Here is a 26117-nt window from a genome sequence, read left to right on the forward strand (position 1 = left end):
GAGTGACAGCGGTGCCTTCCTAGCGTATACTGAGTGCCAGCGCTACCTTCCTAGTGTATATTGTGTGACAGTGGTGCCTTCCTAGCGTATACTGATTGACAGCGTTGCCTTCCTAGCGTATACTGAGTGCCAGCGCTGCCTTCCTAGCGTACACTGAGTGACAGCGGTGCCTTCCTAGCGTATATTGAGTGACAGTGGTGCCTTCCTAGCGTATACTGAGTGACAGTGGTGCCTTCCTAGCGTATACTGAGTGCCAGCGGTGCATTCCTAGCATATACTGAGTGCCAGCGCTGCCTTCCTAGCGTATACTAAGTGACAGCGGTGCCTTCCTAGCGTATATTGAGAGACAATGGTGCCTTCCTAGCGTATACTGAGTGACAGCGGTGCCTTCCTAGCGTATATTGAGTGACATTGGTGCCTTCCTAGCGTATACTGAGTGACAGTGGTGCCTTCCTAGCGTATACTGAGTGCCAGCGGTGCATTCCTAGCGTATACTGAGTGCCAGCGCTGCCTTCCTAGCGTATACTGAGTGACAGCGGTGCCTTCCTAGCGTATATTGAGTGACAATGGTGCCTTCCTAGCGTATACTGAGTGACAGCGGTGCCTTCCTAGCGTATATTGAGTGACAGTGGTGCCTTCCTAGCGTATACTGAGTGACAGTGGTGCCTTCCTAGCGTATACTGAGTGACAGCGGTGCCTTCCTAGCGTATACTGAGTGACAGCGCTACCTTCCTAGCGTATATTGTGTGACAGTGGTGCCTTCCTAGCGTATACTGATTGACAGCGTTGCCTTCCTAGCGTATACTGAGTGCCAGCGCTGCCTTCCTAGCGTACACTGAGTGACAGCGGTGCCTTCCTAGCGTACACTGAGTGACAGCGGTGCCTTCCTAGCGTATATTGAGTGACAGTGGTGCCTTCCTAGCGTATACTGAGTGCCAGCGGTGCATTCCTAGCGTATACTGAGTGCCAGCGCTGCCTTCCTAGCGTATACTGAGTGAAAATGGTGCCTTCCTAGCGTATACTGAGTGACAGCGGTGCCTTCCTAGCGTATATTGAGTGACAGTGGTGCCTTCCTAGCGTATACTGAGTGACAGTGGTGCCTTCCTAGCGTATACTGAGTGACAGTGGTGCCTTCCTAGCGTATACTGAGTGACAGCGGTGCCTTCCTAGCGTATACTGAGTGCCAGCGCTACCTTCCTAGCGTATATTGTGTGACAGTGGTGCCTTCCTAGCGTATACTGATTGACAGCGTTGCCTTCCTAGCGTATACTGAGTGCCAGCGCTGCCTTCCTAGCGTACACTGAGTGACAGTGGGGCCTTCCTAGCGTATATTGAGTGACAGTGGTGCCTTCCTAGCGTATACTGAGTGACAGTGGTGCCTTCCTAGCGTATACTGAGTGCCAGCGGTGCATTCCTAGCGTATACTGAGTGATAGCGCTGCCTTCCTAGCGTATACTGAGTGACAGCGGTGCCTTCCTAGCGTATATTGAGTGACAATGGTGCCTTCCTAGCGTATACTGAGTGACAGCGGTGCCTTCCTAGCGTATATTGAGTGACAGTGGTGCCTTCCTAGCGTATACTGAGTGACAGTGGTGCCTTCCTAGCGTATACTGAGTGACAGCGGTGCCTTCCTAGCGTATACTGAGTGCCAGCGCTACCTTCCTAGCGTATATTGTGTGACAGTGGTGCCTTCCTAGCGTATACTGATTGACAGCGTTGCCTTCCTAGCGTATACTGAGTGCCAGCGGTTCCTTTCCTAGCGTATATTGAGTGACAGCGGTGCCTTCCTAGCGTATACTGAGTGCCAGCGGTACCTTCCTAGCGTATACTGAGTGCCAGCGCTGCCTTCCTAGCGTACACTGAGTGACAGCGGTGCCTTCCTAGCGTATATTGAGTGACAGTGGTGCCTTCCTAGCGTATACTGAGTGACAGTGGTGCCTTCCTAGCGTATACTGAGTGCCAGCGGTGCATTCCTAGCGTATACTGAGTGCCAGCGCTGCCTTCCTAGCGTATACTGAGTGACAGCGGTGCCTTCCTAGCGTATATTGAGTGAAAATGGTGCCTTCCTAGCGTATACTGAGTGACAGCGGTGCCTTCCTAGCGTATATTGAGTGACAGTGGTGCCTTCCTAGCGTATACTGAGTGACAGTGGTGCCTTCCTAGCGTATACTGAGTGACAGCGGTGCCTTCCTAGCGTATACTGAGTGCCAGCGCTACCTTCCTAGCGTATATTGTGTGACAGTGGTGCCTTCCTAGCGTATACTGATTGACAGCGTTGCCTTCCTAGCGTATACTGAGTGCCAGCGCTGCCTTCCTAGCGTACACTGAGTGACAGCGGTGCCTTCCTAGCGTATATTGAGCGACAGTGGTGCCTTCCTAGCGTATACTGAGTGACAGTGGTGCCTTCCTAGCGTATACTGAGTGCCAGCGGTGCATTCCTAGCGTATACTGAGTGCCAGCGCTGCCTTCCTAGCGTATACTGAGTGACAGCGGTGCCTTCCTAGCGTATATTGAGTGACAATGGTGCCTTCCTAGTGTATACTGAGTGACAGCGGTGCCTTCCTAGCGTATATTGAGTGACAGTGGTGCCTTCCTAGCGTATACTGAGTGACAGTGGTGCCTTCCTAGCGTATACTGAGTGACAGCGGTGCCTTCCTAGCGTATACTGATTGCCAGCGGTGCCTTCCTAGCGTATACTGAGTGACAGCGGTGCCTTCCTAGCGTATACTGAGTGCCAGCGCTACCTTCCTAGCGTATATTGTGTGACAGTGGTGCCTTCCTAGCGTATACTGATTGACAGCGTTGCCTTCCTAGCGTATACTGAGTGCCAGCGCTGCCTTCCTAGCGTACACTGAGTGACAGCGGTGCCTTCCTAGCGTATATTGAGTGACAGTGGTGCCTTCCTAGCGTATACTGAGTGACAGTGGTGCCTTCCTAGCGTATACTGAGTGAAAATGGTGCCTTCCTAGCGTATACTGAGTGACAGCGGTGCCTTCCTAGCGTATATTGAGTGACAGTGGTGCCTTCCTAGCGTATACTGAGTGACAGTGGTGCCTTCCTAGCGTATACTGAGTGACAGCGGTGCCTTCCTAGCGTATACTGAGTGCCAGCGCTACCTTCCTAGCGTATATTGTGTGACAGTGGTGCCTTCCTAGCGTATACTGATTGACAGCGTTGCCTTCCTAGCATATACTGAGTGCCAGCGCTGCCTTCCTAGCGTACATTGAGTGACAGCGGTGCCTTCCTAGCGTATATTGAGTGACAGTGGTGCCTTCCTAGCGTATACTGAGTGACAGTGGTGCCTTCCTAGCGTATACTGAGTGCCAGCGGTGCATTCCTAGCGTATACTGAGTGCCAGCGCTGCCTTCCTAGCGTATACTGAGTGCCAGCGCTGCCTTCCTAGCGTATACTGAGTGACAGCGGTGCCTTCCTAGCGTATATTGAGTGACAATGGTGCCTTCCTAGCGTATACTGAGTGACAGCGGTGCCTTCCTAGCGTATATTGAGTGACAGTGGTGCCTTCCTAGCGTATACTGAGTGACAGCGGTGCCTTCCTAGCATATACTGAGTGCCAGCGGTGCCTTCCTAGCGTATACTGAGTGACAGCGGTGCCTTCCTAGCGTATACTGAGTGCCAGCGCTACCTTCCTAGCGTATATTGTGTGACAGTGGTGCCTTCCTAGCGTATACTGATTGACAGCGTTGCCTTCCTAGCGTATACTAAGTGCCAGCGCTGCCTTCCTAGCGTACACTAAGTGACAGCGGTGCCTTCCTAGCGTATATTGAGTGACAGTGGTGCCTTCCTAGCGTATACTGAGTGACAGTGGTGCCTTCCTAGTGTATACTGAGTGCCAGCGGTGCATTCCTAGCGTATACTGAGTGCCAGCGCTGCCTTCCTAGCGTATACTGAGTGACAGCGGTGCCTTCCTAGCGTATATTGAGTGACAATGGTGCCTTCCTAGCGTATACTGAGTGCCAGCGCTGCCTTCCTAGCGTATATTGAGTGACATTGGTGCCTTCCTAGCGTATACTGAGTGACAGTGGTGCCTTCCTAGCGTATACTGAGTGACAGCGGTGCCTTTCTAGCGTATACTGAGTGCCAGCGCTACCTTCCTAGCGTATATTGTGTGACAGTGGTGCCTTCCTAGCGTATACTGATTGACAGCGTTGCCTTCCTAGCGTATACTGAGTGCCAGCGGCAGGGCCGGGCCGAGGCAGAGGCTGAAGAGGCTCCAGCCTCAGGGCGCAGTGTAGGAGGGGGCGCACAATTCATTCTGCTGTCATTCCCAATTGTGTTTGAAGCACAAAGAAATAAGAAAAGGGCATACATAGCAGTGACTGCAAGCCATATAACTAGAGATTAAGGTGTTGGGGATTTGGGGGGCCCTAGGGCACCTCTTAGTCTAATAGCAATCAGTGTGTGACGGCTGGGGTGGGAGGGATGGGAGGGGCCTCTTAGTGTAATAGCAATCAGTGTGTGACGGCTGGGGTGGCAGGGATGGAGGGGCGCACTTTGGTGTCTCAGCCTTGGGTGCTGGAGGACCTTGTCCCGGCTCTGGCCAGCGGTTCCTTTCCTAGCGTGTATTGTGTGACAGTGGTGCCTTCCTAGCGTATACTGAGTGCCAGCGGTTCCTTTCCTAGCGTATATTGAGTGACAGCGGTGCCTTCCTAGCGTATACTGAGTGCCAGCGGTACCTTCCTAGCGTATACTGAGTGACAGCGCTACCTTCCTAGCGTATACTGAGTGCCAGCGGTGCCTTCCTAGCGTATACTGAGTGCCAGCGCTGCCTTCCTAGCGTATATTGAGTGACAGTGGTGCCTTCCTAGCGTATACTGAGTGCCAGCGCTACCTTCCTAGCGTATATTGTGTGACAGTGGTGCCTTCCTAGCGTATACTGAGTGCCAGCGGTTCCTTTCCTAGCGTATATTGAGTGACAGCGGTGCCTTCCTAGCGTATACTGAGTGCCAGCGGTACCTTCCTAGCGTATATTGTGTGACAGTGGTGCCTTCCTAGCGTATACTGATTGACAGCGTTGCCTTCCTAGCGTATATTGAGTGACAGTGGTGCCTTCCTAGCGTATACTGAGTGCCAGCGGTACCTTCCTAGCGTATACTGAGTGACAGCGGTGCCTTCCTAGCGTATACTGAGTGACAGCGGTGCCTTCCTAGCGTATACTGAGTGCCAGCGGTGCCTTCCTAGCGTATACTGAGTGCCAGTGGTACCTTCCTAGCGTATACTGAGTGACAGCGCTACCTTCCTAGCGTATACTGAGTGACAGCGCTACCTTCCTAGCGTATACTGAGTGCCAACGGTACCTTATACTGAGTGACAACAGTAACTTCCTATGCTACACTGATTGACACCGGTACTTTTGTAGCGTATACTGAGTGAAAACGGTACCCTCCAATCCTACACTGAGTGGCAACGGTAACTTTGTCATGAAAAATAAAAAAAAAAATTGTACAGATAAGAAAATCAAGATTGGAATTGAGTGCGTGATTGCGTTGAAAAAATTATCGGGGGGCAAAATCGTCCGAGATAAATGTGCATACCCAGCATAAATTACCAAAAAGATCAGATAATGCACTGTCTACCATTCCTGAAATGTTGTTTTTTCATAGCGATTGCACATGAAAATAAATTGAAGAACAGAATCAAGTAGTAATCAAACACTCACATTATTCAATAAAAAATACTGTATGAATTTTAGTTTTTCATATTGAGAAATAAAGTGACGTTTGTGATACTTATAATATAATATTCAAAAGTGCCCAAATACGCAGTGCAATATTAATTGATCATTCTAGCAGTACTTGCAAAACCTTGTTAATATCCATATATTTTATTGCTATTCACTTACTATTAGATTAATGAATTGGCCGCTTTGATTAGAGCTGTGATTAGTGTCACATTTCTAACAGCTTGCCTTGAGCAACGCTGCCACGCTATTTGTCTCGTGCGAGAAGCTGAGGGTAGTGCTCTCGCACGAGTATGCTCCATGGACTAACAGCGTGACAAGCGTGATTCAGTATGATTCACGCGCACGCTATGATTCTCAGTGCGCCTGCGCGCGAGGTGGACTACTGCGCAGGCGCAAATAATACACGGGCGCTAGGACCAAGCGAGGGAGGCAGAGTACACAGTACTTCCGGGGAAAGTACAATGCGACTGAGCAGTCGGCTCGAAAATACGTGTCGCACTACAGGGCTCAGAGGGACTAATGGAATCAGCAGCCACTGCGGTAAGCATCTGCTGTGCAACCTACATTGACTTCAATCATTGTTTTTAAACTAAGAGACAGTTAAGGTTCCCTTTAAGGTGGCCACTAACGATCCAATTTCTAGCGAAAAATCATTCAAGCGATCAGATAATTCTGATCAGAAGAAAAATCGTTCACTACACCATCAATGAACCAATCTTTTTTTCCTATCTATCACAACCAACAAGAAAATCCAAATTTTGGTTTGATGAGAATCCAATCGGACCACTATTTTTATAATCATTTGTAATGGATTGTGCCCATCAACTGAGATTATTTACAGCCAATCTGATCAGAATTTCTGATCGCTCAAACGATTTTTCGCTAGAAATTGGACCATTAGTAGCCACCTTTAGGCCACTTCCCCTTTGTCCTAAGACCAAATTGCACTCATACTCAGGGCCCGTTCTCTCATGAAGCAAGGTGAAACATTTGCATCAGGCGCATAGATTTCAGGGGCAGCATTTTTGTACAGTGTGTACCTTCCTGAAGAGGAATGGAGTGGCTGAGGGTTTGTTTGTCACAGACTCACAGCCAGCCAGTGTGCTATTGAGTTGAGCTGCAGCATGTCATGTGAGAACATTAAATGAAGCAGAGTAAGTTGCCAGGTGCTGTACGATCATTCCAAATCGGATCATTCCAAATCGCATCCTTACAAGTTTGCCTCTAGCAGCAAAAAGTGTAGAACCAGACCTGCTCCTACTAGATATCCTAAAACAAACTGCCGCTAAATGTTTGTTGTACACTACCCCACCTCTTGTACCCCCTCCCCAGATTCCTTTAGATTGTAAGCTCGCAAGGGCAGGGCTCTCCCCCCTTTTGTGTCCTGGAAATCATTATACTGTACATTTTATTCATCATGTTTTTTTTTAGCACTGTTATTACCAGACCCAGATTTACATCACAGGAGCCTATAGGCACAGATGTCCTGGCATCCTAGACTACCCCTGCCGAACTACACCACAAGTGCGCTGGCTGGCCCAGCTGTCAATTTTCACTTACGTACGCCGTGCTCGTTTCTTACTTTGTACAGCACCACGGAATATGTTGGTGCTTTATAAATGAATAATAATAATTCCTGGAATTCCGTTTTGACATTCAAGCAGGGGCGTAGCAGTAGCCTTAGCAGCCATAGCAGCCCCTGGAGCAGGGGGGTACATAATGTATTCATTAACTTTCATGCATTCCTCCACCCTTGACTCTATCTCAGCAGTGGCGTAGCTAGAAACCTCTGGGCCCCGATGTGGAATCTGGATGTGGGCCCCCCCCAACAGCCCCCCGGCGACAACAGCCCCCCCCTCCCCCGGCAACACCCGACGCACACACATATCCGAATCCCTATAGCCAGCTACAGGTCCCCCCAGTATAGGTAGCCAGGCATAGGTAAGCCGGTATAGTTGCCCCCGGTATAGGTTAGCCAGGTAGGTGCCTCCAGCATAGGTAGCCAGTATAGTTGCCCCCAGTAATGGTTAGATAGGCAGGCGCCGCCAGCATAGGTTAGATAGGTAGGTGCCCCCAGTATAGGTTAGTTAGGTAGGTGCCTCCAATATAGGTAGCCAGTATAGTTGCCACCTGTATAGACTAGCTAGGTGCCCCCAATACAGGTTAGATAAGAAAGTGCCCCCAGTATAGGTTAGATAGGTAGGTGCCCCCCAGTATAGGTTATATTAGGTAGCTGCCCCCCAGTATAGGTTAGATGAGGTAGGTGCCCCCCAGTATAAGGTTAGATGAGGTAGGTGCCCCCCAGTATAGGTTAGATTAGGTAGCTGCCCCCCAGTATAGGTTAGATTAGGTAGCTGCCCCCCAGTATAGGTTAGATAGGTAGGTGACCCCCAGTATAGGTTAGATTAGGTAGGTGCCCCCCAGTATAGGTTAGATTAGGTAGGTGCCCCCCAGTATAGGTTAGATTAGGTAACTGCCCCCAGTATAGGTTATATTAGGTAGCTGCCCCCCAGGATAGATTAGGTAGCTGCCCCCGGATAGATTAGGTAGATGCCACCCCCAGGATAGATTAGGTAGCTGCCCCCTACCCCCGGATAGATTAGGTAGCTGCCCCCCACGATAGATTAGGTAGCTGCCACCCCCAGGATAGATAAGTTAGCTGCCCCCCCCCCCAGGATAGATTAGGTAGCTGCCCCCCCCCCCCAGGATAGATTAGGTAGCTGCCCCCCCAGGATAGATTAGGTAGCTGCCCCCCCCCCCCCCGGATAGATTAGGTAGGTAGCTGCCCCCTCAGGATAGATTAGGTAGGTAGCTGCCGCCCCAGGATAGATAAGGTAGGTAGCTGCCCCCCCCCCAGAATAGATTAGGTAGGTAGCTGCTCCCCCAGAATAGATTAGGTAGGTAGCTGCCCCCCCCCCCCCAGGATAGATTAGGTAGCTGCCCCCCCCAGGATAGATTAGGTAGCTGCCCCCCAGGATAGATTAGGTAGGTAGCTGCCCCCCCCCCAGGATAGATTAGGTAGGTAGCTGCCCCCCCAGGATAGATTAGGTAGGTAGCTGACCCCCCCAGAATAGATTAGGTAGGTAGCTGCCCACCCAGGATAGATTAGGTAGGTAGCTGCCCCCCCAGGATAGATTAGGTAGGTGGCTGCCCCCCCAGGATAGATTAGGTAGGTAGCTGCCCCCCCAGAATAGATTAGGTAGGTAGCTGCCCCGCCAGAATAGATTAGGTAGGTAGCTGCCCCCCCAGAATAGATTAGGTAGGTAGCTGCCCCCCCCCCAGGATAGATTAGGTAGGTAGCTGCCCCTCAGGATAGATTAGGTAGGTGGCTGCCCCCCCAGGATAGATTAGGTAGGTAGCTGCCCCCCCAGGATAGATTAGGTAGGTAGCTGCCCCCCCAGGATAGATTAGGTAGGTAGCTGCCCCCCCTCAGAATAGATTAGGTAGGTAGCTGCCCCCCCCCCCCCCAGGATAGATTAGGTAGGTGGCTGTCCCCCCAGGATAGATTAGGTAGGTAGCTGCCCCCCCAGAATAGATTAGGTAGGTAGCTGCCCCCCCCCCAGAATAGATTAGGTAGGTAGCTGCCCCCCCAGAATAGATTAGGTAGGTAGCTGCCCCCCCAGAATAGATTAGGTAGGTAGCTGCCCCCCCCCCCAGAATAGATTAAGTAGGTAGCTGCCCCCCCAGGATAGATTAGGTAGGTAGCTGCCCCCGCTTTGCCCCCACATAATGGAGGGGGGAAGACAGAGCCGCGGGGAGGGCAGCCCGACCTCTCCCTCCCTTCCTCTCCCCGCCCTCCATCCCGCTCAGATGCAGAGTGAGCGCGCACGGAAGCGCTGTAGGCAGAACTCACCTCCGTCCCTGGTTCCAATCGCCGCTGGTCTCCTCCCGCTCTGCATAGATGCTGTTACACACGCGGCTTCCTGTTTAGCTGGAAGCTGCGTGTGTAACAGCATCTATGCAGAGAGGAGACCAGCGGCGATTGGAACGCAGGGAGGTGAGTTCTGCCTTCAGCGCTTCCGTGCGCGCTCACTCTGCATCTGAGGGGGGGGGGCGGGGAGAGGAAGGGAGGGAGAGGTCGGGCTGCCCTCCCCGCGGCTGCCCTCCTCCATTACAGTGCCCCCCCTCCCAATAGCGCGCGAACATGGGCCCCCCGGGCCCCTCCCCCGCCTCTTTAGGAGCCGGGCCCGGTCGCCAAGGCGACTGTTGCGACCCCGGTCCCTATGCCACTGTATCTCAGTACCAATGGACTGTATGCAGTGTAGATTGCAGGAGAATGTAAATTAACTCATATCCATAGCATATGGGTCAGGTGGCATTGCTCAAGAGTACCTACATCTAAAGGCCTCATGACAGTTTTGCTATGCACCCCCATAATCTCTAGCTACACCACTGCATCTAATGTTAGGCCCTGGTCCTCTTCTCTTCCTGCAGCTGCTGGCTTGCTGCATCCTCTAGGTTTGGCTTCCGTCTAATGCAGGTCAGGATTTACATGAAGACGCAGCACAGCAGCAGGCAGCTGAAGAAGGTTAAGAAGACTGACACCTGGAGCTCTTGTAAGGGGTTTGGTTTCTGCTGCTCTGCACAATGAGAGAGGCATGCCCCCAGTGGGGGTACATGTAACAAAGGCACCCAGTAAAAAGTTTCCCGGAGATAGCCGCTAGTAGAATATCAGTAAAATTACTGATATTCTAATAATTATGATAGTAAAATATTAGTAATCTTTGCCTATATTTTACTATGACCTAACCCTACTTTTACACAGTACTTTCCTTCTACCGATGCCTAACCCTTAGCCCTCCGTCTACTCATATATAACCCTCAACCCCCACTGCTGGTGCCTAACACTTAACTTCCCTTTTCATATTGAGACTTCCTATAGACATTAAATGAATTTCCCTTTGATGTTCGCATTTAGACTTGATTTTGCCGTTATATGCATGTCCCTATGTTTCTCGTATTGAGAAATCTACTATATGATTTTCGTATTGAGACTTCCTATTTCCATTATATGAATTTCCCTATGATTTTCGCATTGAGACTTACTATTGCCATTTTTTGGCAAAGAATATTGTGCGCCTCAAAAGCTGCTAATAACATGGTGCTGTATGTGGGGCCCTTATTAACTGCTTGCTGTATGCACCCTTTTTCACCTGCTTTGCCCAGAGCTCCCTACACTACAGCCAGTTAGCTGAGAGTTCTGGTTGGTAGAGACCCGCAGTGCTGCAGAAGATGTCAGTGCTGTATAAATAGAAAAGTGAAAAACCATGATACTTCAATGAACCTTGAAAGAGCTTAATAAACACCACAGTTCCATAGGCCTAAGAATTTGTAGTGCACAGCAATAATTTATATTCCATTGTTTGTGCAGTCATTCACAGATAATAATACATTTTTGAAGAATAATACACAGTCCCTTAGTGGATAAAGTGAATAGTCTAACACTTAAAGGAAACCTGTAATGAGTTTTTAAAAAAAAAAAAAAAAAATCAGTTCCACTTACCTGGGGCATCTGCCAGCCCCCTGCAGCTGCCCTGTGCCTGCGTCGTCATAGAACAATCCTCCAGTCCTCCACCGTGGCTCATTTTCCCTTTTGCTGACTTGCTATTCGACATCCTCTGCGCCTGCACGGCCCTAGTCGCGCATGTCCTCATTTGCGCTCCGGTTGCTGGAAGCGTACTTGCACAGACGCAGTACGAGAAAACTCCGTATTGTGCCTGCGCAGGGCGCTCCCAGCGATGGGAGCGCGAGCGAGGACGTGCACAGGCGCAGTGGCCGACGACAGGCTCATTCGACATAAGTGAAACTGAGCCGCTGCGGGGTACCAGATAATTGTTCCGTGATGACGAGGGCACAGGGCGGGTGCAGGGGGCTGGCAAAAGCCACAGGTAAGTGAACCTCTTTTTTTAAACTCAATACAGGTTTCCTTTAAAGAAAACCTATGATCAGTCACTCTTTGCAGAGAGGTTATTATCATTCAGTATGTCAGGAATCTTAAAATGAATCCCAGGGAGATGACCGCACTATCTATACAGCTGCTGTCACTACCAGGACCAGGGAGACAAGTTCAAACAGCAGATGCAGGACAACTATATGAGCAGTTCCAGGGGCGTAGCAATAGGGGTTGCAGAGGTTGCGACCGCATCGGGGGGCCAGAGGGGCCCCGAAGGGCCTTCCCTCAACTACAGTATTAGCTCTCTATTGGTCCTGTGCTCATAATAATCACTTCTATAGATACTTTGATTAGTGGTAATCATTAACAAACTGCTCCCCATCCCGCACCTCTGACACTGTAGTTGCCATTGTCATGTTTTGGTGCGCCGTATCAATTGTTATGTATAGAGTGCTTGGGGGGCCCCATTGTAAAACTTGCATCAGGGCCCACAGCTCCTTAGCTACGCCACTGAGCAGTTCCTTTCATAAATTAATTGCTATAAAATGAAGAGTATAATACCCTAATGTGATTCTATATACATATGTGCTTGCAGATGGTTTGCTGATCGCAAAAACAATTCACGGTGCTCCATTTTTTCATCAGCGTAATTTGTTTTTGACTGAATCACAATTTTCTGCCTCCACAATTTTGGGTGCAATTGCGTTTCATTCCCGACAGTTCACAGCACAATTGTGGCAGTGGAAAAATGAAGTTGCGCGATCACAAACGCAGCGTGAATGCACTTGTGATTGCACTTGCAAGTGGAAAAGAATGTTAAAATAGAAATACTAAGGATTGTTGCTGTAAAGAAAATGTATTAAATGCTACGTGTTCATGTTTGTTAAATTATACTGAATGCTTTAATGTTACATGGTACTGTAAAATCTCAGCAGGATTCTGTCTGGTCTTGCCAACTTCAGTGAGCTTGCTCTAGTTCTTTGAGGCATTTCCCAGAAATCATGCTTTCACTTTCCCTTCTTGCTCTCATTACGTTCACAAAAGGGTTATTGTTAGCAAGTTTTCAGTCTGATTGCTGATATAAGGAAACCAATCCTAATAGGATATTTTAATTACAAACTTAAAACTGTGTATGAGAGTATTCATTTACACATTTTCAAATGCTATTAAAGTTCATGTTACATCTATTCACAACATAATGCACAACACAATCATTATAGTAAACACTAAGGGACCAGGAAAAGTGGTTTACTATATCAGATGTTTACTATAGCAGAAATTGTCCTAAAAATGGCCCAGCATGCCCTGGTTCATTCTCTGCTGCAATATTTGGTGGACTATACCTTAGGGCTGCGTAGCCAGACTGGACAAATTGCTGGTACAGTATCCAAGGCTACTTAAAAATTGCAGTCATCACTGAATAGAGGCAGCCACTCACTTCCTGTGAGTGGCTCCAATACCTCCATGGGCAGGACTTGCAGCACGTGTCCTGCAAAACTTTCTGCTATTGCTAACACTTGAGCCAATCATGAAGCGTCTCTTCAAAATGCAGCCAATAATGATAAGCCACTATCATCTGTAATGCAAGTGGCTCAGATACCTCTGTGGGCACGACTTAGCATTCTCCTCTCTCCTTAGTTTTGCAGCAAGTAGGCCTGCTCTGATCTGTGCTGCGCTCCACACACTACCAGAAGCGTCATCGCTAACAAGGGAAGAGATATCCGGGAGTGAGTACAATCCAGTTGGAGGACTTTGACGATACTTTTATCAGTAATTGCAACGTGGAAGTGGTAACGTTTACCCTCTTTTGTTTACATTCACGTTATTTCTCATTTTCCCTAGGTTGTGTATTTGGACAGTACTGTATATCCAGCACCTGAGCCATTCTTCTTGTCTTACAAATGTTATCAGGCATCAACTCACCTGTAACCAGCCGGAAGAGATCAGCAGACCATGGTCTATGCACTATGATGCATGCATCGCCCACTGTTTACTATATCCAGAGTCAGCATCACGTAGGGGACCAAAAAATATGTTACTAATGGATACATAGACCACACCTGTAAACTACATCTGCATTGATCAAATATTTTGACACCACTATCTACTAATCCTAACATCTAATTACCTACTCAACTACCAATTGTTAATTAATCTTGTAACACCTTCTGCTATTCCTCTTCTAAGATATTTATTTCAGAAATAACACTCATTCATCTATACTTTAGGTTACTCGTTATGGTTAAATCTGACTAAGCGGAAACAGCCTCTGCTGTCATTGTGTCCACCTTTGTCAACTCCAAACTTTTTCTGTTACCATAGTTACTCACTGTGTATAATGACACTGCTGTTCACTTACCTGTCTTGTTTTGCTATTCTAATAAACTTGAATTGAGAGTAAAGAAGTGAATGGAAACCTATCGGAAAAACGATTAAAAAAAATCATATATCTGCCGAAAAAGCTCACTGTGTATTGCCAGCATAACCATACATGACAGGTACCTACTATGGCTTTCATTTCTTTCTAATGGTGGGCATAGACGGGTCGACCGGCAGCTCGATTAGCCGCCGGATCGACCCCAGCCGCGTCCCCACCACGTCCCCACTCGTGGCCGCTCGTCCCCGCCGGCGGTCCTTATCAGCCGCTCGATTCCCTGCCATTGTCCACCGACGGGAATCGAGCGGGCGCGGGTCGAGCGGCATGATCGGGCCAGCTGAATATTATCAGCTGCCCGGATCAGCTGGTCGATACACGGTACATAAACGTACCGTGTATCCCCAGCATAAGGGCCATTTTACACCTAATGCTTTGGTATGCGTTAGTGTGCGTTAGTAGGCGTTAGTATGCATTTTTTCCATAGCACTGCATTGTGAAAAAGCCTTCAAAACGCGTATAGAGGGAACTGAGACATAAGTAAAAACTGGACATTACTTTGAAAATCAGTTTTCTTCCACTTATAACTGCGATCAACTAATTAAAGGATCACTATCGCAAAAAAAAGTAGGCAGTTAAAATCTGAGAGAACCGACAGGTTTTGGGCCAGTCCATGTCCTCATGGGGGATTCTCAGGGTTTTCTTTGTTTTCAACAGTGTTTCCTGAACAGCAGTTGCAAAGTCTAACTGACAAAATAGTGTGCAAGTGAGTAGGGAGGCTGGTGGGTATCTTACTATTTTGCCAGTTAAACTGCTTTTCAGGAAATGCTGTTGAAAACAAAGAAAACCCTGAAAACCCCCCTTGAGGAGATGGACTGGTCAAAAACCTATTGGTTCTTTCAGATTTTAACTGTCTACTTTGTTTTTGCAATAGTGATCCTTTAACCAGTTCGGCCTATCTGGACGAACTTACTCGTCCAGACTGGCTCTGCTGCTGCCGCATGGTGCGCGCAATCGGGCGCGCTCCGACACGCGCTCCCGCCACCCGCCGCTAGCCCCCGATCAGTAAATGGGAATATAATTCCCATTCACCGATCTAACTTCCCCGCAGAAAAAACGACGCTTTCTATTGAGAGAGCGTGGTATTCCTGCCCCCAGGAAACTTCTCTGTCTAATTTTAGTTCCTGGATGCGAGATCGTTCGCATCCAGGACTTTTTTGACTGACAAATAGTAAACTGCACCCACATACATTTTTCATTAAACAATTATATTATTTTACATTTAAAATTAGCTGTTTCCCTCCCACACCAAAAATTACCCACATACATTTTTTATTAAGGAAAAAAACAACATAATTAGTTACCCAAGGGTCTGAACTTTTTAAATATGCATGTCAAGAGAGTATGTTATTATATTATTTTAAATTATAAGCTTATAAGTAGTGATGGACGCAAATTGAAAAAATGCACCTTTATTTCTAAATAAAATATCGGCGCCATAAATTGTGATAGGGACATTATTTAAATGGTGCAATAACCGGGACAGATGGGCAAATAAAATACATGAGTTTTAATTACAGTAGCGTATATCAATTTCAAACTATAATGGCCAAAAACTGAGAAATAATGAATTTTTTTCATTTCTTTCTTAATCTTCCTGTTAAAATGGATTTAGAAAAAAAGAATTCTTAGCAAAATGTACTACCCAAAGAAAGCCTAATTAGTGGCGGAAAAAACAAGATATAGATCAAATAATTGTGATAAGTAGCAATAAAGTTATTGGTGAATAAATGGGAGGTGAACGTTGCTCGGTTGCATGAGGTTTTCGACACTGCGGTGCTGAACCGGTTAAGTGTAAAAGGACCCTTACAGTTATTTTTTGCCCACTGGCAATGTTCAGGGCAGTTTCTGGGCTAAATTGCACCCATGGCTGAGATGTAAAAATTGTGCCACCTTATCCCCCCATCCCCCCCCCCCCCCCCCACCACCACCACCACCACCAGCGTGGACTTGCGAAATCTTACTTTTTAGGGACAACCCCACAGCAATAGATCACAAGTAGATCTGCCTACTTACTAGTGACCAGCAGGAACCAGGAGAACACACAGGCGAAGAGAGCCCGGAAAGCCGACTCCTCTATGGGCGCCGTGCACTGACAGCCTGCAGGACATCAGGTGTCATCATGCGGTGGTAACTTGATGATGACTTGACGTCGGATGCAGGCAGCCCAGGAGGAGTCAAGGAAGGTGATCACGCTGGTAATCTTCTTTCTTCTTCCATTTGGCTGCACCGCGCGCTTTCCTAGTGGTTATGTCCTTCTGCCCGCACTCCCCATTCTTCTATTTGCCAGTCTGCGCCCAGGGCAGCTGCCAGGCCGTCACTGCCCAAGAAACGGCCCTGGCAATGTTTAGGTATGGCTTTTTTTGGAGAGTAGAGCAGTGACCTAATGTTGTTTGCAGAAATCAGTGGGCAAGCTGATGGTCAAACAATAAGAGAAAAGTCTTTTGATTTGACACTTTTCTGAAGGATGCTAAGAAAGCTAAATGTTATTCTGTAAAGTAATATGTTAGCAATAGATGTGGTGGGATTTCCGTGCTTCTAGTTCCATTTGCTGCTGCAGTAGTCCTGTAGGTGAATGAACAAATCACCAGAATTTTTACCTCAATGGTTTAAATGGAGTTTGGATCCAGTTTGGTTGAAATCCAAATCTGACCTTGTTTGCCTCCAATGCTGCCTTTGGAGACTTTCCAGAAGGTTTTAGGAAATATTAACTGGCACTCTTTATAAATACCAGTGAATGTTGCAGAAAAATGCCAGCAAATTATTTCACATATTCTGCATGTAGTTGCCAGAATTTTCTACATAGATTTAAAGTAAACTTCCAGACTAAAACTCTACCCAGCAGTACTGAAAAGGCTTGGTGTTTCTTTAACAGTTTCACAGCATCAGAACTTTGTTTTTCTTACCCAAGTCTCATTTTTAGCTGCACAGAAGAAAACTGCCCGGGCATTTTCCCCCGATGCTGTGCAAAGCATGATGGGATTTCTGATGTAGTTGTTCTTGTTCTGCTGTTTTGGTGCAATTTTTTGTATTTTTTGTATTTTGAATTTGAGACTTGAAGCCTAGTGCGCACAGCTGGGAGGGGTGATCAGGACACAGGACAGTTGGAACTGTGTCTCATGCTCCCTGTCACCTCCTTTCAACCAAAAAGATGGCTGCCCCCATGAAAAAGATGGCTGCCCCCATGACATAACACCATTTGCCTGTTCTTTTAAAAACATTGTGGGTAAGAGATTATGTTACATATTTATTTTAATTAACATAACTAATGTAACTTAGTGACAGTATGTTTGTTTAGGCTGAAGTTCCCCTTTAAAAGTGTTCTTAAATATTAGCTATAGATACAGCAAATGCATACATTACTTGTGCCTATCTACTGTAATATATGCACAAAGATAAACAACCGCACCTGATATTTTGCACGGAATACCTGTACAGTACAGCGGTGAAATAAGGACAAGGCTTGAAAGAAGCTGAAAAAGAAGCTGGTATTAGCAATGAGTCACACCTGTGCAGGTAAGTGATAACACATAATTAAAGCCCTAGTTCACTCACCCATATTTTTCACTATTAGTAAAGCTGAATGGGGGGAGTATAAAATTACTCTATTTTGGGTGCAGGCCTAACTAAGACATTTTTTATGGAAACGCCATGTAATGCTGGGGAGGCATACTCTGAGTCAGCGTGTGTGCTTCAGACTATGTAGCTGGATACTGGAAGAGGCTCCACAGATGGACACAGGAGTAATTAACCAAGGGAGCAACATTGCCCAGAGCAACTGCAGCTCTGGGCCGCCTATCAGGCTAGATGCTATGTGATACAATACACAACAGACATAGTCGGTAACAGGCTTGGGTCATACACTATAGATCAGATGGCAGTAATACAGAAGGGCTAGGCAAATCCGTAGTCAAGGGGCAGGCAAGGGTCGGGAACACAAAACAATATACAATATTGCGATAACACAAAACTGACTGACTAGAGTATATACATATCGTGCTGATGCACAATATCTGAAATGTAGCTCTCAAATAACTCACTAGCTAAAGCACAAGTAATGACAATTAACAAGACAGACAACAGACAGACAGATGGAATGCTCAGCCAATCTTGTTGCTTTTTCAGCGACGGCAACATTCACACTGAGATAGACAAGACTAACAGGTAGGAGCGTAACTAATGGCAACCGCTGCTATAGTTCGTCCTCAAGAACAAGGCAAGAACAAGGCTAGAAGGAATACTACCAGTCACCAACGTGGTGCTGGCAGAATCCAAACTATCAGGATCTGAAGGACTTTACTGACCCCCGCAGGTCAGCAAACGTCCAGCAGACATGAAAATACTGAGCAAAGCATTATACATTTTTCCAATAACAACTTTCACAGCATAGACCCACCGACAACTCAGAGAGCTGAATGCTATGTCGGGCGGGGTCTGAAATGGGAGGCAGACTTTTATGTCGGCATCAGCCAATGGATGCAGGCATGCAAATTCCCACACAGCTGAATGGTAATTACGCAATCCTGAGCCAGCTTGATCACAAGCTGTCAGCTGAAAGAATCTCATAACAAATACATGCAATACTATGCAACGACATGCATGTAGGAAATCCAGGGATATCTGGATGCAGTTCAACTACAGCAAGCAAAGGGAAGAGTTATGACAGCATCCTGAGCTGCTCTGAACTGCAGAGTGACTGCAAATGACAATGAGACTTATTGCGAATGCGCAACTGAATGTAAACAGATAAGTCAGAACTGCCTGGTTGCAGTCCCACAGTACATGCTACAGGAGAGATCGTGACAGTACCCCCTCCTTTAAAGGCGGCTTCCAGACTCCTATAGAACCTGGCATAATTCTCCAGAAAATCAGATGCAGAAAATCCATCAAACTGATAACTTATGAAGGTCGGGACATCCCGACATGACCACATTCCAGAATCAGTCACACCAAGACCGAATCAATCGGAACTAGAACCTCCAGAACCATGTCCATCAGTACTGCAAGCCCCAGTGTGATACCCATTAGGACTGTGATTTTCAGAAAAAAGCCCCCCCCCCCCCCCCCCGAAACTCTCCGAGCGATACCCACCACCTTCCAGGGACTGTCTAAAAACGCCAAACCTTTTAATGCAATGCCCACAGGAACTGTCCTTTCCAACACAGTACCCATTGTCGAACCAGTCCAAGGTACCAGTACATGTTTCCTCAGAAATCTCCCAGAACACTTTGAAGCTCCATAGAGATCCCAAGAGGTTAGAACGCCCTTTAGGCTCACATGGAGAACTATCAAGAACCCCTATGGAACCTAGGGCAATTCCAGAGTCAGGGTTACAAGTAGAGATGGCTCGAGCCTCTGATTTTCGGTTCGAGAACCTCGAACACGAACATGCGAAAAATGTTCGGGTTCACGCGAACTTTTAAACCGCAGTAGACTTCAATGGGGAGGCGAACTTTGAAAACTAGAAACACTTATGCTGGCCAGAAAAGTAATGACAAAGATGTTTCAACATCTAACATCTGAGTTTTTGCATGGAGGAGTGGGATACACGCCAAAAGTCCCAGGGAAAAAATCTGGATTTGACGCAAAACAGCGTTTTAAGGGCAGAAATCACATTGCATGCTAAATTGGAGGCCTAAAATGCTTGAAAACATTTTGCATGTGTATACATCAATCAGGGAGTGTAATTAGAGTACTGCTTCACACTGACAGACCAAACTCACTGTGTAACGCACTGCAAACAGCTGTTTGTGTAGTGATGGCCGTGCTGGACTACTGCGCACCATGGCGAGATTGCTCTTCCTCACTCAGTGATGTCAGGTAATGTCTGACTGCCTTATCAACTTTCGATGGTTCTTTCTCTACCATTGTTAAAGCTTACATCTATTTTTTTAAATACTTGTTCTGCTTGCTCTTCAGTACCTTTAAAGAGAATCTGTTATGGAGGGCAAGTCTGCCATTCATTCAACTGTGTGACTGATAAACAAGTTTCCATATTACTTTCTCAGTACCATGATGACCACGGGTAATGGCCGGGGATCAGGGTTCGATTCCGGTCCGGAGTGGGAGCCTGAGAAACGGCTACCACCACCACACATCCAAGGAAGGCAGCAGGCACGCTGTGGGCAAAGGAGCAGGAACGGCTACCACCACATCCAAGGAAGGCAGCAGGCATGGCATGAAAGTCCCAACTCAGGGAGGTAGTGACGAAAAATAACAATACAGGAGGACTTTCGAGGCCCTGCTGTATATGAGATGAATCAACTTTAAATCCTTTAACGACAATCTGTTATGGAGGGCAAAACTGCAATCCATTCAAGTGAAAGGTATGCACTGACTGTCAGGTATAATACAATGTGCAGTCACAGATGTAGTGAAAGGTATGCAGTGACTGCAAACAGCTGTTTGCGTTGTGACGGCTGTGCTAGACTGGTGCGCACCATGGCGAGATTGCTTTTCCTCAGTGATGTCAGGTAATGTATGACTGCCTTATCAACTTTCGATGGTTCTTTCTCTACCATTGTTAAAGCTTACATCAATTTTTTAAAATTAGTTTTTCTGCTGGCTTTACAGTACCTTCAGCGAGAATGTTATGGAGGGCAAGTCTACCATTCATTCAACTGTGTGACTAATAAACTTTCCATATTACTTTCTTACTTTTTCCCTGTGCAGTTCTTACAACGAGAATCTTATGGAGGGCAAGTCTGCCATTCATTCAACTGTGTGACTGATAAACTTTCCATATTACCGGTACTTTCTTACTTTTTTTCCTGTCTGTGCAGTTCCTACAATGAAAATCTAATGGAGGGCAAGTCTGCCATTCATTCAAGTGAAAGGTATGCACTAACTGCCAGGTATAATACAATGTGCAGTCACAGATGCAGTGAAAGGTATGCAGTGACTGCAAACAGCTGCTTATGTAGTGATGGCCGTGGTGGACTGGTGCGCACCATGGCGAGAGTGCAGGTGATGGCGGCTTTCCAGCCCATATGGTCATGCTGAGGTAGCTCAATGACAGAACAACAGTGACTGTCCAGCTGATCGAATTTGGTCTGTCCACAATGAAGCAACGACCTTATTATCTTGGGTGTGCCCCCCCCCTCCCCCCGAGACACTCATTTAGCCGGCGGTCATTGCTTAATTGTGATACGCAAGCCCCTTCACCGCGACAAGGTAATGATCACGAAGGGGAATTGACACATGTACATGCCTTTTGTTTTGTTGTTGCAGCTGCAGTGCAGCTAGAAAAATTAGGCAGGCATGTACACGCACCAGAAAAATTTGTATAGTGGCCGCTGCTAGCAACAGCCTTAAAAATTAAGGAATCCGCCTGGAGTCCTGGACCCTGTTGGTGGTGGTGGAGAAGGCAGTCAAGCGGCCTGCAGGCAGAGATGCTGTGTGTGGGGACTGACTTAGTCTTCGGGCAGGCCTGACCGTGCTTTGCAGACCAGGCATCCGAGGTCAGATGGACCCTTGACCCAACGCTGTGTGCCAGAGATGTCACCACTTGCCTTTCAACATCACGGTACAGTTTAGGTATCGCCTTTTTTGAGAAATAATTGCGGCCTGGTATCTTCCACTGCGGTGTGTGGCTTTGCTTTTGTGTGCTGCTTTTCCTCAGGTGGTCATCCCATTGCAGTTTGTGCTTTGTAATCATGTGCCTTCGTAAAGGTAGTTGTCCCTACGCGGGTCTTGGTCTTTCCACGGCTCAATTTTCGGTGGCAGAGAGTACAGATGGCATTGCTCTTATCTGAGGCAGACACACAAAAAAAATTCCACACCGCGGAGCCCTGTGATGATGGCACTTTGGTGATGGCTGCCAACGGAGTGTTAAGTGGGGTGTCAGAATCAGAGCAGGAGGAGGAAGATATGTCACGCTTCCGTGCGGAAGCTGAGGAAGATGAGGTGTTTTGTGTTAAATAGTCAACTACGTCCTGTTAATATTGGGGGTTGATGGCACGTGCCTTCTTCTGAACACTGTACTTTGGTCGAGGGCTGCTCGAAATCACAACAGTGCGACCTTGAATAGACCTGCCAGGTGGCCTGCTTCTGGCTCTGCCTCTTGTTTTGTCCATATTGGGAGGGATGAAGTGAAAGGTATGCACTGACTTGACTAATACAATGTACAGTTACACAGGTGCAGTGAACAGGTTGCAGTGACTGTTGGTACAACAATGTGCGGTTACACAGGTGCACTGAACAGGGTGCAGTGACTGCTGGTACAACAATGTGCAGTTACACAGTTTCAGTGAACAGGTTGCAGTGACTGCTGGTACAACAATGTGCGGTTACACAGGTGCAGCTAACAGATATGCACGGACTGGTATTACAAATGTGCAGCTGTCACACACACACACAAGTACCGTGAACAGGTGCAGTGACTCGCATAAAGTTTGCGGTTCACCGCGAACGCGAACCACCGAAGTCCGGTCAAACCGTTCGGGCCATCTCTAGTTACAAGGACAAACATAGAGATCAGGGACAAGAACCAACTCTGGGCATGCAGGCAGACTGGCAATATCAGAACATGTCACCACCAAGGAAGCAGGGCCGGCCTTTGACCTGAGCGACCGGTGCGATCGCTCAGGGCGCCGGCTTCCAGGGGGCGCTCCTGCCGCCTGGCCGCATGTGTTTTAATTTGGAAGCTGCGCCCCGGCTGTGTCCATCTCGCTCCGCCCCCCGGTGCCGCTGCTGGGGGTGATAAGGGGCAAACATGAATGATGCCCGTGCGGCCACCGTGATGGAGAGGGGAGCCGCGGGGAGGGCAGCCCGTCCTTTCCCTCCCTCCTCTCCGGGCGCTCTCCGTGCTCCCCCCTGCAGCAGAGAGAACAACTGACCTCCCTGGTTCCGATCGCCGGCGCCTCTCACTTGCCGCTGGTCTCCTCTTGTACATTGTCACTGATACACACTAAACTTCCTGCTTAACAGGAAGTTTAGTGTGCATCAGTAACTATGTACAAGAGGAGACCAGCGGCAAGTGAGACACCGTGAGAGGCGCCGGCGATCGGAACCAGGGCAGGGAGGTGAGTTGCTCTCTCTGGCTCTGCTGCAGTCTGCATCGGAGGGGGGAGCACGGAGGGTGGCCCGGAGAGGAAGGGAGGGAGAGGTTGGGCTGCCCTCCCCGCGGCTCCCCTTCCAGTATGAGGGGAGGGGGGGCACCTACCTATCTACCTACCTAATCTATACTGGGGGCACCTACCTATCTAACCTATACTGGGGGGGCAGCTGCCTATCTAATCTATACTGGGGGGGCAGCTACCTATCTATACTGGGGGCACCTACCTATCTAACCTATACTGGGGGGCAGCTACCTATCTAATCTATACTGTGGACAGCTACCTATCTAATCTATACTGGGGGCACCTACCTATCTAACCTATACTGGGGGGGCAGCTACCTATCTAATCTATACTGGGGGCAGCTACCTATCTAACCTATACTGGGGGCAGCTACCTATCTAACCTATACTGGGGGGGCAGCTACCTATCTAATCTATACTGTGGACAGCTACCTATCTAATCTATACTGGGGGCACCTACCTATCTAACCTATACTGGGGGGGGGGGGCAGCTACCTATCTAATCTATACTGGGGGCACCTACCTATCTAACCTATACTGGGGGGCCAGCTACCTATCTAACCTATACTGGGGGCAGCTACCTATCTAAACTATACTGGGGGCAGCTACCTATCTAACCTATACTGGGGGAAGCTACTTATCTAACCTATACTGGGGGCAGCTACCTATCTATACTATACTGGGGGAACCTACCTATCTAACCTATACTGGGGGGGGGGGCAGCTACCTATCTAATCTATACTGGGGGGGGGGCAGCTACCTATCTAACCTATACTGGGGGGGGGGCAGCTACCTATCTAATCTATACTGGGGCAGCTACCTATCTAAACTAAAATGGGGGCAGCTACCTATCTAACCTATACTGGGGGCAGCTACCTATCTAACCTATACTGGGGGCAGCTACCTATCTAACCTATACTGGGGGAAGCTACCTATCTAACCTATACTGGGGGGGCAGCTACCTATCTAATCTATACTGGGGGCAGCTACCTATCTAATCTATACTGGGGGCAGCTACCTATCTAAACTATACTGGGGACAGCTACCTATCTAACCGATACTGGGTGCAGCTACCTATCTAACCTATACTGGGTGCAGCTACCTATCTAATCTATACTGGGGGCAGCTACCTATCTAATCTATACTGGGGGCAGCTACCTATCTAACCTATACTGTAGGCAGATCCCCCCTTTAGTGTATATAGGCTTAGGCTACTGGTCTTACAGTTGCAGATCCCCTTTTAGTGTATTTAGGCAGCAGATCCTCCCCCCCATTAGTGTATGTGTGTGGTGCGCTCACACGTGAAGAGAATGAGTTGGGGGGGGGGGGGGGGGGCACCAAAATCTGGTTACGCTCAGGGCGCTGTGAAACCTAAGGCCGGCCCTGCAAGGAAGCATCTGAGTGCGCTGACACACAAGACACACTTGGGCATACTGGCACACAGAGAACATCTGGGCACACTGGTACAAGAGAAACTTTTGTGCATGTCAAGGAACTGCGGACCTCAGAGTCAGTCACGATAAGACCGAAACCAGGACAGGGCAGAAAACCATCATGATTAGACTTCACAGTTACTGGACTCTCCTAAAGAATGCAGAATCAGACTTAGGAGTCACTGATTCCACCAAGGTTATCAACAAGTCATGCTCAGGGGCATCAACAGGACAGGACAAATCTTCTGATGTATGCACTGAACTAGATAGAGTATCCACAACTTCCTCTGAACTGGACAGAGACTCATCGCTAACTACACTGGATTGGAGCTCCAAAAGAGCTGCCAAACAAGTCAGTATTGCAGCAACCCACACTGAACTGGGCAAGACTGAGGAACTCACTGGACAGGAAGGGGACTCTGGAACCTCTGCCACACTGGACAGAGAACCAGAATTTTCCAAGATACAAGGCAGGATTTCAGGGACACTCACTAAACAGGACTGAAATTCTGAGACCTCTATTATTTTTAGCAGAGAGTCAGAATTATCCATGTTACAGGGCAAGACTTCTGAAACATTCAGAGGACAGGGCTGGAGTTCCCTGACGGCTACAACATCAGACAGGGATTCAACAATATTAGCTAAATCAGACTGTGTACAGGGTAAGGTATCTAAAACACTTGCTGAAGAGGACAATGCTTCAATGGCTTCTGCTTCACTGGGCAGATATTCATCAAGCTTAACTAGACTGGACTGTAATTCTAAGACAGCTGCTAAACAGGTGAATATTACTGCAACACCAACTGAAGTAAGCAGAGCCTCTGAATCCTCTGCTAGGGATCTCGAAGCAACCAAAGTACTGGGTGAAGCAAAAGACTGCGACTTCAGCTTCACTGGACAGGATCACTGAACAATCCATGTTGCTGGGCAGAACCATAGAAGCATCTGATGGACAGTATACTGATTCTGTGACCTGAGCTTAAATGGACAGAACTACTGAGTAATTCATGGTACAGGGCGAATTTACTGGAACATTTTCTGGATTAAACAATGAGTCTGTGATTTCAGGTTCGCATAACAGAATCATTCAGTGAACTAGAGTTAGATGCTGAAAGAGGAGGATCAGGACAATAAGTTTATGAATCTGAACTACAGTTCTTCAACTGTGAAGTTGGAAAATTCAGATGCTGGGGTTCTAAGGTTACTAAACATGATTGCTGAGACTCAGGAACTGATGAAGTGCATCTATTGATGTCTGCTGGATCATATGGTTTGCAGGATGCAGAAAACAAATCAGTAGGAATTTGTATTTTTTCGCAAAACATTTTGCAATCAATTTAACAAATTCCAGGGGGTCATCAAAAACCGCCTTGTTTTCATCAGCAACTTCCTCAGCCCAAGTTCTCATCTTGCTATCAAGCAGGTACAAGATAATAAACCTGGACTGCTGAAATGCTGTAGCTGATCTTAAGAAAGGACATGAATTCAAAATTTTGCAATTCTGCAAGAAAGTTGAAAAAGACTTCTTGCCACCATTATGCCGAGCTAGAGAAGCAAGGTGTGCATCTCTTCTTGTA

The 26117-nt window shown here is 47.7% G+C and overlaps 1 long non-coding RNA gene across 2 annotated transcripts in view; it reads right to left on the minus strand.

The window, feature by feature from the left end:
• The window catches only part of LOC137546748 (uncharacterized), a 117967-nt gene that overhangs the window by 49770 nt on the left and 42080 nt on the right, over nucleotides 1–26117 (minus strand). The window contains exons 2-3 of one of the 2 annotated variants that reach the window (XR_011026346.1): nucleotides 13954–14011; nucleotides 12574–12689 (exon numbers count right to left, since the gene is read on the minus strand). This is a non-coding gene — a long non-coding RNA (uncharacterized lncRNA). Of the gene's footprint in view, nucleotides 1–12573; nucleotides 12690–13953; nucleotides 14012–26117 lie in introns of those variants that run through there. The other variant, XR_011026345.1, reaches the window with a different exon arrangement.

This window comes from Hyperolius riggenbachi, chromosome 2 (genome assembly GCF_040937935.1).
Source record: "Hyperolius riggenbachi isolate aHypRig1 chromosome 2, aHypRig1.pri, whole genome shotgun sequence".
Lineage (NCBI taxonomy): Eukaryota > Metazoa > Chordata > Amphibia > Anura > Hyperoliidae > Hyperolius > Hyperolius riggenbachi.